Raw genomic sequence first — 11077 nt, 5'->3', positions numbered from 1 at the left:
ATTTATCATAAGGAACGATATACTTCATAGCACCATCACACACTCATACTACACAAGTGGCCAAAGCACAATAACACACTGTCTGATATGCAACCGTCCTCACTCCCACGCATGGCTTCACACACTATCTATCAACTTCACATTGGGGGAGAAAGTACTTCTGGGAATCCTAGATTCTAGTAAAATCCTTGAATTCAAATAATTTAAGTTTGTGAACTCTATGGGAACAACATCATGTCCCACGCATCCAACCGAATTCCACCCCAACACACAATAGAACCCCTACTACACACACTATAAAACACTGTCCTGAATCCTGAATCCTGAATGATATGTCAAACTGAATATGGTCTACCCAGAGAGACAACCAACACCTCAGTGATACCAGCCTTCAGCACACTGGTGGATGTCATGACAACACACCATTATGACTCTCTAACTCACATCAACACCTACCTTCCCCCACACGTTTGACTAAGTTTCTTTTGATCACAGCAGAGACTGTTCCCAGTCAGCACACCAAGGTGAACATAAGGATGAAAGAGATTCCTTTGTGTTGCTACTGGGCTGTTCTGGTGTGTGGATTTCCCCCCAACATGTAACCAAACACGTGAAGACAGCTTTGCCAGATTGTGGACCAATTAACCAGTGTCAAAATGGTGTGTGTGTGTGTGTGTGTGTGTGTGTGTGTGTGTGTGTGTGTGTGTGTGTGTGTGTGTGTGTGTGTGTGTGTGTGTGTGTGTGTGTGTGTGTGTGTGTGTGTGTGTGTGTGTGTGTGTGTGTGTCTGTGTCTGTGTCTGTGTGTCTCAGAGCCAGATTGTGAAACCAACGTCATAATAGTTTCCATGTGGCGTCTACTCTCTCCTCCTATTTCCACTCTCTTCCCAGCAGTAGTCAGTCATGTGCCCTGTGGACTGACAAGGACTACAGTGTACTACTGTGCCATTTCCCATTTGAATTCATTGGTGGACTAAACCCATCCAGCCCAGACATGCTTGGCTCAATGAGGCATTATTCATCATAGGCTTAGAATGAAAGATGGGATGGAGACGCACACAAATGCATGCACGCACACATACACTCTAAGATAATGTACAGTACTGTAAGAAAGTAATGGCAGATAAGCAAAGGTGTGTTTTGTCCTCACATCTTGGGCCAAATACAATTCTTTGAAGTAGGCCTTAAAGCTAGAATCCTTCATTGCTACATAACTTTTGGACTTATAAATTAATAATATTTACCCATTAATTCTTGAGGAATATAACTTATAAATGCATTGTGAGCTTAGTTCAACTGTCGTACACCACTAGAACCCGAAAAATAAGCTGTTTTTACACAAATATTTGTAAACAACATAAATGTAAACAAAGACGGTATAAAACATTGGTTAAAACTATCATTTTGATATCATGTATGACCAGTCCTTGCATCCATGGCTCTCGCTATGAATTTGAGAGTGGCTACATTTCTCCAGGCCTATCCCTCAGCCTTTTACCGAAACAGAGGTTTGGTGTGCTCTTTGTTATTGTTTCAATTAAGGATTCTAGCTTTAATCTATGCAAAGAACAGAATTAAATATGATTTTTTTGGAACAAGAGAGAGAGAGAGACATCTATCAGATGCTTAGCAGGCTCTGCTCACACTTACTGTGGAGGCCAAATCACACGACTAACAACATTGGACACTTAATGGAACACAAAGCCTTCACTATCTCATCCTGGAATATTCCAGGACTGAGGTCATCGGCCTTTGGCCTAAAGAGCAGAAACCTGGACTTTACCAAAGAAATTAGAAATACAGACATTGTCATCCTACAATAAACATGGTATAGAGGAGATGGACCCACTGGTTGCCCTCTAGGTTACAGGGAGCTGATAGTCCCATCCACCAAACTACCAGGTGTGAAAAAGGGAAGGGAATCAGGGGGTATGCTAATTTTGTATAAAGCAGACCTAACTCTATTAAATTAATCAAAACACGAACATTTTTACATGTGTCTAGAAATTCAAAAGGAAATTCTCTCAACATAGAAAAATGTCCTCTTGTGTGCTACCTATATCATCCCACTACTAGAATCTCCATACTTTAATGAAGACAGCTTCTCCATCCTGGAGGGGGAATTAATCATTTCCAGGCCCAGGGACATGGACTAGTCTGTGGCAACCTAAACACCAGAACTGGACAAGAACCTGACAAGAACCTGACACCCTCAGCACATAGGGGGACAAACACCTACCTGGAGGTGACAGCATTCCCTCCCCCATATGCCCCCTTGGAACAGCTACAACAACATAACAAACAAAAACGGGTAACAATACCTGGAGCTCTGTCGCACGCAGGGCATGTACATAGTCAATGGTAGGCTTTGAGGGGACTCCTACAGTAGGTACACCTATAGCTCATCTCTTGGCAGTAGTACTGTAGAATACTTTATCACTGACCTCAACCCAGAGTCTCCCAGAGCATTCACAGTCAGCCCACTGACACCCCTATCAGATCACAGCAAAATCACAGTTTACTTGAACAGAGCACTACTGAATCATGGGGCATTAAAGTCAAAGGAAATTAATAATAGAAATAAACTCAATAAACTCAACTGTGTTTATTTTCAGCAAACTTAACATGTAAATATGTGTATGAAAATAAGAAGATTCAAGAACTGAGACATAAACTGAACAAATTCCACAGACATGTGACTAACAGAAATATATTCATGTGTCCCTGAACAAAGGGGGGGGGGGGGGGTCAAATCTAAAGTAACAGTCTGGTGTGCATTAAGTACTGCAGTGCATCTCCTCCTCATGGACTGCACCAGATTTGCCAGTTATTGCTGTGAGATGTTGCCCCACTCTTCCACCAAGGCACCTGCAAGTTCCCGGACATTTCTGGGGGGAATGGTCTAGTCCTCACCCTACGATCCAACAGGTCCCAGACGTGCTCAATGGGATTGAGATCCGGGCTCTTCGCTGGCCATGGCAGAACACTGACATTCCTGTCTTGCAGGAAATCACATACATAACGAGCAGTATGGCTGGTGGCATTGTCATGCTGGAGGGTCAGGTCAGGATGAGCCTGCAGGAAGGGTACGACAGGAGGGAGGAGGATGTCTTCCCTGTAACTCACAGCGTTGAGATTGCCTGCAATGACAACAAGCTCAGTCTGATGATGCTGTGACACACCGCTCCAGACAGAGTACAGGCCTTGGTGTAACGCTCATTCCTTCGACGATAAACGCAAATCAGACCATCACCCCTGGTGAGACAAAACCGCGACTCGTCAGTGAAGAGTAATTTTTGCCAGTCCTGTCTGGTCCAGCGACGGTGGGTTTGTGCCCATAGGCAACATTGTTACCAGTGATGTCTGGTGAGCACCTGCCTTACAACAGGTCTACAAGCCCTCAGTTCAGCCTCTCTCAGCCTATTGCAGACAGTCTGAACACTGATGGAGGGATTGTGCGTTCCTGGTGTAACTCGGGCAGTTGTTGTTGCCATCCTGTACCTGTCCCACAGGTGTTATGTTTGGATGTACCGATCCTGTTCAGGTGTTGCTACACGTGGTCTGCCACTGCGTGGACGATCAGCTGTCCGTCCTGTCTCCCTGTAGCCCTATCTTAGGCATCTCTCTGTAGAGACATTGCAATTTATTGCCCTGGCCTCATCTGCAGTCCTCATGCCTCCTTGCAGCATGCCTAAGGTACTTTCACGCGGCTGGGCAGGGACCCTCTGCATTTTTCTTTTGGTGTTTTTCAGGGTCAGTTTTCATAACTGTGACCTTAATTACCTACAGTCTGTAAGCTGTTAGTGTCTTAATGACCGTTCCACAGGTGCATGTTCATTAATTGTTTATGGATCATTGAACAAGCATGGGAAAATGTGATTAAACCCTTTATGGTTCTCAATCAGAGACAACGATAGACATCTGCCTCTAATTGAGAACCAATCTAGGCAACCATAGACATACAAACTACCTAGAAAGGAAACAGCCCCATAAACATACAAAAAAACCTAGACCAGAAAAAACACATAAATCCCCCATGTCACACCTTGACCTAACCCATCGGGTGCGGCCGGTAGTCCGCACCTGATGGTGCGGACTACCGGCCGCACACCTAAATCCATAGGGGAGGGTCTGGGTGGGCGTCTGTCCACGGTGGCGGCTCTAGCGTGGGACGTGGACCCCACTCCACCATAGACTTTGTCCGCTTTAGTCTCTTCCTAGGAACGGCCTAGGATTGGAAACCCTACTAAATGGCCCCACTGGACTGAGGGGTAACTCAGGACTGAGGGGTAGCTCAGGACTGAGAGATAGCTCAAGCTGGTTGACAGCTCTGGCAGCTTCTGGCCGACTGACGGCTCTGGCGGATCCTGGCCGAATGGCGGCTCTGGCGGATCCTGGCCGAATGGCGGCTCAGGCGGATCCTGGCCCGAATGGCGGCTCTGGCGGATCCTGGCCGACTGGCGGCTCTGGCGGATCCTGGCCGACTGGCGGCTCCTTGCAGACTGCCGGCTCTGGCGGCTCCTTGCAGGCTGGCGGCTCTGGCGGCTCCTTGCAGACTGCCGGCTCTGGCGGCTCCTTGCAGACTGCCGGCTCTGGCAGCTCAGGACAGATGGGAGACTCTAGAGGCTCTAGACAGACGAGAGACTTTAGCGGCTCTGGACAGGCGGGAGACTCTAGCGGCTCTGGACAGGCGGGAGACTCTAGCAGCTCTGGACAGGCGGGAGACTCTAGCAGCTCTGGACAGGCGGGAGACTCTAGCAGCTCTGGAGAGACGGGAGGCGCTAGCAGCGCTGGACAGGCGGGTGGACCTGTAGCCAAAGGACGGAGAGACAGTCTGGTGCGGGGGGCTGCCACCGGAGGGCTGGTGCGTGGAGGTGGCACTGGATGGACCGGACCGTGAAGGCGTACTGGAGATCTTGAGAGCAGGGCTGGCACCATCCGCCCTGGCTGGATCTTCACCCTAGTCTGGAAGATGTGGGGAGCTGGGATGTAGCGCACCGAGCTAAGCTAAGCATGCGTACTCTTCCCCCCCTGGCGCTTGAGGGCACCAGGCTGCCCTGCATCACGCACTGCTATCATCCACTACGCACATCCGCTTTCCCTCGTCACGCGCATCGGCAATATTGGACTCACCTGGACTCACTCATCACCTGTTTATTTCCTCCCCTATATTTGTCAGTTCCCCAGCTCTGTTCCCTGCTGCTGCATTGATTGTTCTTTGTTTGTGACGCTGTTACTTTGTTTGCTGACGCTGTTACTGTCTCGTTCCATGTCCGTTCATTATTAAATGTTTGACTCCCCGTGCCTGCTTCATCACTCCAGTGTCATCCATGTGACAAATGGTTTGAAGAAGAATGCAAAAACCTAAGAAAGAAATTAAGAAACCTATCCAACCAAAAACAGAGACCAAGAAAACTTGAGCCTTCCTTATGGTGAATAACTAAAGCAATACAGAAATACACTACAGAGAAAGAAGGAACAGCACGTCAGAAATCAGCTCAAGGTAATTGAAAAATCCATAGAATCTAACCACTTCTGGGAAAATTGGAAAACACTAAGAAATAAAAAGAAATTAGAAATAAATAAAAGTAACAAATAATGAAAGAGCAGCAGTAAAATAACCATAGCGAGGCCATATACAGGGGGTACCGGTGCAGAGTCAATGTGCGGGGGAACCGGTTAGTCGAGGTAATTGAGGTAATATGTACATGTAGGTAGAGTTATTAAAGTGACTATGCATAGATAATAAACAGAGTAGCAGCAGCGTAAAAGAGGGAGGGGGACATGTAAATAGTCTGGGAGGCCATTTGATTAGCTGTTCAGGGGTCTTATAGCTTGGGGGTAGAAGCTCTTTAGAAGCCTCTTGGACCTAGACTTGGTGCTCCGGTACCGTAATAGAGAGAACAATCTACGACGAAAAAGATCGCGCCGGAGGGGATGGCTGCCGTTTATTGGGCTCTTAGCCAACTGTGCTATTTTATTTATTTTTTCGCATTGTTTGTAACTTATTTTGTACATAATGTTGCTGCTACCACCTCTAATGACCGAAAAGAGCTTCTGGAAATCAGAACAGCGATTACTCACCTTGAACTGGAAGAAGAATTTCTCTTTAATTAGTCAGACAAGAGGGATTGAAAAGGTATTAAGGAAGGAGATCGAGGTGCCTTGTGAGGATCAGCCGACAAGTGCCTAATCTGCCTTCGCCATTGGTACTATCGGCCAACGTACAATCGCTGGATAATAAATTGGACAAACTACACACACGTATTTCCTACCAATGGGACATTAAAAACTGTAATAGTTTCACCAAGTCGTGGCTGAACGACGACATTAATAACATAAAGCAGGTGTGTTATACACTGTATCGGCAGGATAGAACATCAGCCTCTGGTAAGATACGAGGTGGCGATCTATGTATATTTGTAAACAACAGCTGGTGCACAATATCGAAGTCCCAATGTTTTACTTGCCTGAGGTAGAGTATCTCATGATAAGCTGTAGACCACACTATCTAACTAGATAGTTTTCATCTGTATTTTTTGTAGCTGTCTACATACCACCACAGACTGATGCTGGCACTAAGAGATGTATACCGCCATAAGCAAATAGGAAAATGCTCATCCAGAGGTGCCGCTCCTAGTGGCTGGGGACTTTAATGCAGGGAAACTTAAATCTGTTTTACCTCATTTCTACCAACATGATAAATGTGCAACCAGAGGAGAAAAAACTCTAGACCACCATTACTCCACACACAGAGACCTTTACTCCACGTACAAAGCTCTCCCTAGCCCTCGATTTGTCACATCTGACCATAATTCTATCGTCCTGATTACTGCTTATTGATTATTGACTCGGTCAATAAAAAAGTGGTCTGATGAAGCAGATGCTAAGCTACAAGACTTTTTGCTAGCACTTCCAAAGACTCGAATATGTTCTGGGATTCTTCCGATCAGTCACTGACTTCATCAACGTGTTGTTAACTACCCGTCAGGAAGTCCAGGATCCAGTTGCAGAGGGAGGTATTTAGTCCCAGGGTCCTTAGCTTAGTGATGAGCTTTGAGGGCACTATGGTGTTGAACGCTGAGGTGTAGTCAATGAATAGCATTCTCACATAGGTGTTCCTTTTGTCCAGGTGGGAAAGGGCAGTGCAATAAAGATTGCATCATCTGTAAATATGTTGGGGCGGTATGCAAATTAGAGTAGGTTTAGGGTTTCTGGAATAATGGTATTGAAGGGAGCCATGACCAGCCTTTCAAAGCAATTCATGGCTACAGACGTGAGTGCTATGGGTCGGTAGTCATTTAGGCAGGTTACCTTAGTGTTCTTGGGCACAGGGACTATGGTAGTCTGCTTGAAACATGTTGGTATTACAGACTCATACAGGTAGAGGTTGAAAATGTCAGTGAAGACACTTGCCAGTTGGTCAGCGAATGCTCGGAGTACACGTCCTGGTAATCCGTCTGGCCCTGCGGCTGTGTGAATGTTGACCTGTTTAAAGGTCTTACTCACGTCAGCTACGGAGAGTGTGATCAGTTGTCCGAAACAGCTGATTCTCTCATGCATGTTTCAGTGTTACTTGCCACGAAGCGAGCATAGAAGTAATTTAGCTTGTCTGGTTGGCTTGTGTCACTGGGCAGCTCGCAGCTGTGCTTCCCTTTGTATGTATGTAATAGTTTGCAAGCCTGCCAAGCTCCAAAGCTGGTGTAGTACGATTTGATCTTAGTCCTGTATTGACGCTTTACCTGTTTGATGGTCTGTTGGAGGGCATAGCAGGATTTCTTATAAGCTTCCGGGTTAGAGTCCCGCTACGTTTTTTCTTGTAAGCAGGAATCCGGAAGGTAGAATTGTGGTCAGATTTGCCAAATGTAGGGCGAGGGAGAGCTTTGTCCATGTGCACAAAGCCTTCACTATCTCATCCTGGAGTGAAGGTGGTCTAGAGTTTTCTTTCCCTCTGGTTGCCCATTTAACATGCTGGTAGAAATTAGGTCAAATGGATTTAAGTGTCCCTGCATTAAAGTCCCTGGCTCCTTGGAGCGCCGCTTCTGGTTGAGCGTTTTCCTGTTTGTTATGTTGGTAAAAAGACAGCTACGAAGAATATAGATGAAAACTCTCTTGGTAGATAGAGTATCTCATGATAAGCTGTAGACCACACTATCTCAGGTGAGCAAAACCTTGAGACTTCCTTTGATATCGTGCACCAGATGTTGTTTACAAATATCCTCTCTGGCACCAGTGGGACGGTAGCGTCCCACCTCGACAACAGCAAGTGAAATTGCAGAAATCCCATAATTCACATTCCTTAAACATACAAGTATTATACACCATTTTAAAGATAAACATCTTGTAAATCCAACCACAGTGTCAGATTTCAAAAAGGCTTTATGGCGAAAGCACACCACGCGATTATGTTAGGTCAGCGCCTAGTCACAGAAAACCATACAGCCATTTTCCAGCCAAGTAGAGGGCTCACAAAAGTCAGAAATAGCGAATAAATTAATCACTAACCTTTGATGATCTTCATCAGATGGCACTCACAGGACTTCATGTTACACGATAAATGTGTGTATTGTTTGATAAAGTTCATCTTTATGTCCAAAAACCTCAGTTGAAATTGGCGTGTTATGTACAGTAATCATTGTCTCAAACAAACATCCGGTGAAATTTCAGAGAGCCACATCAAATTACAGAAATACTCATCATAAACATTGATGAAAAATACAAGTTTTATGCATAGGATTAAAGCACACCATGTGATTATGTTAGGTCAGTGCCTAGCCACAGAAAACCATACAGCCATTTTCCAACCAAGGACAGGTGTCACAAAAGTCAGAAATAGCGTTAAAATTCATCACTTACCTTTGATGATCTTCATCTGGTGGCACTCCCAGGTCTCCATGTTAGACAAAAATGTTTGTTTTGTTCTAAAAATGTCCCTCTTTATGTCCAAAAACCGTTTTGTTGGTACGTTTAGTTCAGTAATCCAAAGGCACAATGCGCGCTCTCAACATCCAGACGAAAAGTCAAAAAAAGTACAATAAAAGTTTGTAGAAACATGTCAAACGATGTTTAAAATCAATCCTCAGGTTGTTTTTGTCATAAATAATCAATAATATTTCAACCGGACAAAAGCTTCGTCAAAAGAAAAGGAGAAACAAGAAAGGCGCGCTCCCGATCACACGCTGGACTCATGGCTGAAAATGTCCACTGTCTACTCATTGAAAGTGCTGTATCTCCCTCATTTTCAGAGTAAAAGCCTGAAACAATGCCTAAAGACTGGCCACATATAGAGGAAGCCATATAGATCGTGAACTGGGTCCTAAGTCTTTGTATGGTGGATAGGCTTTCAATGGAAAAACAGCCTTTCAAAATAATAGTACTTCCTGGATGGATTTTCCTCAGGTTTTCGCCTGCCATATCATTTCTGTTATACTCACAGACATTATTTTAGAGTGTTTTCTGTCCAAATTTACTACTTATATATGCATATCCTAGGTTCTGGGCCTGAGTAGCAGGCAGTTTAATTTGGGCACGCTTTTCATCCAAAATTCCGAATGCTGCCCCCTACCATAGTGAAGATATACATAGACCACCACCCCTTGTCTTACCAGAGGCTGATGTCCTATCCTGCCGATATAGTGTATAACCCATGTTGATCATGTTGTTGTTCAGCCTCGGTGAAACATAAGATATTACCGTTTTTAATGTCCTGTTGCTAGGATATATGTGCTTGTAGTTTGTCCAATTTATTATCCAGCGATTGTACGTTGGCTGATAGTACCAATGGCGAAGGCAGATTAGGCACTTGTCGCCGGATCCTTACAAGGCACCCCAACCTCCTTCCGCAATATCTCTGTCTCTTTCTCCTGCGAATGATGGGGATGAGGGCCTTGTTGGGTGTCTGGAGTAAATCCCTCTCGTCCGACTCATTATAGAACAATTCTTCATCCAGTTCAAGGTGAGTAATCGCTGTTCTGATGTCCAGAAGCTATTTCCGGTCATGAGAGACGGTGGAAGCAACAAAATAAGTTACAAACCATGCAGAACAAAAACTAAATAGCACGGTTGGTTAGGAGCCCATAAAACATCAGCCATCCCCTCCGGCGCCATCTCAGTTTTGTCCCTATAACAAATAACAAACAGCAAAAACATATACATGAGCAAATACAAATCTTAGAATCAACTATTAAAGACTAGCAGAACCCACTGGATTATCCAATTACATTGAATAATACATGACAAAATACAAACCCTCCAACCCAAAAAGGCCTGTGGTGTTGATGGTATCCTGAATTAAATTATAAAATATACAGACCACAAATTCTAATTGGCTATACATAAACTCTTTAACTTCATTTTTAGCTCTGGCATCTTCCCCAATATTTGGAACCAAGGACTGATCACCCCAATCCACAAAAGTGGAGACAGATTTGACCCCAATAAATACCGTTGTCACGCCCTGATCTGTTTCACCTGTCTGTGCTGAGACAGGGATGCAGCTTAAGCCCCACCCTCTTCAAAATATATATCAACGAATTGGTGAGGGCACTAGTACAGTCTGCAGCCCCCGGCCTCACCAAAACTAGAATCTGAAGTCAAATGTCTACTATTTGCTGATGATCTGGTGCTTCTGTCCTCAACCAAGGAGGGTCTACAGCAGCACCTAGATCTTCTGCACAGATTTTGTCTGACCTGGGCCCTGACAGTATATCTCAGTAAGACAAAAATAAAATGGTGTTCCAAAAAAGGTCCAGTTGCCAGGACCACAAATACAAGCGCCACAGGTAACTTCCACAAAGCTGTGAACGATCTGAGAGACAAGGCAAGAAGGGCCTTCTATGCCATCAAAAGGAACATAACATTTGACATACCAATTAGGATCTGGCTAAAAACACTTGAATCAGTTATAGAACCCGTTTCCCTTTATGGTTATGAGGTCTGGGTGCCGATCACCAACAAAGATTTCACAAAAAGCGACAAACCCCAAATTGAAACTCTGCCTGCAGATTTCTGCAAAAAATATCCTCCGTGTACAACGTAAAACACCAAATAATGCATGCAGAGCAGAATTAGGCTGATACCT

This window comes from Oncorhynchus mykiss, chromosome 12 (genome assembly GCF_057628025.1).
Source record: "Oncorhynchus mykiss isolate SJ-2025 chromosome 12, ASM5762802v1, whole genome shotgun sequence".
NCBI lineage: Eukaryota > Metazoa > Chordata > Actinopteri > Salmoniformes > Salmonidae > Oncorhynchus > Oncorhynchus mykiss.
This window is presented reverse-complemented; position numbering follows the sequence as displayed.